A 2,152-nucleotide genomic window follows, 5' to 3' on the forward strand; every position below is an offset into this window, starting at 1 on the left:
CATTAAATTAATTTAATCTCTCAAAGTCCATACAGTCACATATGCTGTCTTCCTTCTGCTCTTCCGAATCTGCTGTTTCCTTCCATCCTTCCAACTCTGCTGTCTGCCCCACTCCCGAGCCATCTTGTATGATTTTCTTTTTGACTGCGAGTATCTTTGTATAAAATTCCCTGGTACCTTAACCTAGGGAGCTTTCTGAGATTTCTTTCAGAGTTGTTCAGTGCTGTTGGCTCTCTTTTGCTGGCACTTGCTCTTTCTCCCTGATTTTCAAAAAACACTTGTTTTGATTCCCCTGATTCCATATGAATTTCCTATCGTCGGATTGGTTTCAGGCTGTCAATATCGTCAAATATTAAAATCGATTGGCTTTGAAGGGCTGAGTGTTTGGTCTAAATCAATTGGTCACACTTGAATTGTTGTCAAAACAGCAACCAAAACTCAGGTATCCATTTAACAGCCAATTGTTCCATGTGTCTCTTTTGGAACAGTCTGTCTCCTGGCTGCTCTGTAAACTGGCAGCATTTGTGGTACCTTTAGCTCAGAAGAGCACTTTCACTGTTAAAGAGGACCATATGTTATTTCCACTCACTATTCGAACCAGCATCCTAACAGATGATTGCATGCAAACACACACATATAGATTTGAGGAGCTAATTGGTCCACGTTTGCTCCTGCTTTGTATGTTTATAAGATTAGATTCCCTGCAGCGTGGAAACAGGCCCTTCAGCCGAACCAACCCTCCAAAGAGTAACCCACCCAGACCCATTTTCCCTCTGACTAATGCACCTAACACTACGGGCAATTTAGCATGGCCAATTCACCTAGCCTGCACATCCTTGCACTGTGGGAGGAAACCAGAGGAAATCCACACAAACATGGAGAGAATGCACAAACTCCACACAGACAGTCACCCAAGGCTGGAATTGAACCTGGGACCCTGGTGCTGTGAGGCAGTAGTGCTAACCACTGAGCCAAGGATTGTTAAGTGGACTCACTTCGCAGGATACTTGTGCATACTGAAAGTCACATAGTTTACTAGACAGAACCCTGTTCTTTGTAGATGAATAAATCATGTACATGCACTAAACCTGTTTCAATTCAAACAAAATAGACCACAGCAATTTGTTAAGGGCAATGCCCTAATTAGTCAGAGTCAATCTACTTGGTTTAAAATTTTAACTTTTAAAGCCTGGAGGTCAACTATCAATCATCAGTAATAAACAGTATAAAGGTTCCCTTTGAATTGTATTCTTGCAGATTGTCCTGATGATTGTCAGAGAAAAAAACTCTAACAGACATCTTTTTTCCAGTAATACATATGTTCTGTAATACCAAATAATGATCAATTTTTTTTAAAACCAAGTACTTTCTCTTACTAGTATCAGGTATTTTTGTGGGACATGAAGTTTAGAATATGTGAACTGAATGTCACTAAATGGTTTCTATCAGTTTTACCAGTGTCAACTCTTCAAGAATGTTCACACAGACATTCATTCACACGACGTGGGCATCATCAGTAAAGACGGTATTTGCTGCTGATGCCGAATTGCCTCTGAGAAGGAAGGAGCAAGTTCAAATGGGGTCACATCAGTGACTGTCATCCCTGTCTTTTAAATATTACACAGAGTGAGCAGTTTAAATGTTCTTTGTTGTGAGCACGTTAAACAATATTTGCTGCAATGTGTTCAGTGACATTTGCTGTAGCTATTCTATCACGTAGCTTTGCTTTTCACTATGCACTGTAATCACTTAAAGTTACATCCATGGTGACAGTTTAAAAAGTATTTAATGGAATCTTGGTTTCTAACTGTACTGCAGGAACTTTACACAGGGACATCTGCTGTAGAGTGTAGGACGTCATGTTGAGGTTGTACAGGATGTTGGTGAGGCCTCTTCTAGAGTACTGTGTCCAGTTCATGTCACTTTGTTATAGGAAGGATGTTATTCAAGTGTAAATGGATCAGAAAAGATTTACCAAGGTTTGCCGGGCTTGGAGGGATTGAGATATAAAAATAGAGAGGAAAGACTGGGATTTATTTCACTGGAGCGGAGTAGATTGAGAGGTGACCTTACTGAGGTTTGTAAACTCAGTAGGGACGTGGATAAGGTGAATGACAGGGATGAGGGAATTCAAAAGCAGGGGTTATATATT

This window comes from Chiloscyllium plagiosum, chromosome 12 (assembly GCF_004010195.1).
Source record: "Chiloscyllium plagiosum isolate BGI_BamShark_2017 chromosome 12, ASM401019v2, whole genome shotgun sequence".
In the NCBI taxonomy this organism is placed as follows: domain Eukaryota; kingdom Metazoa; phylum Chordata; class Chondrichthyes; order Orectolobiformes; family Hemiscylliidae; genus Chiloscyllium; species Chiloscyllium plagiosum.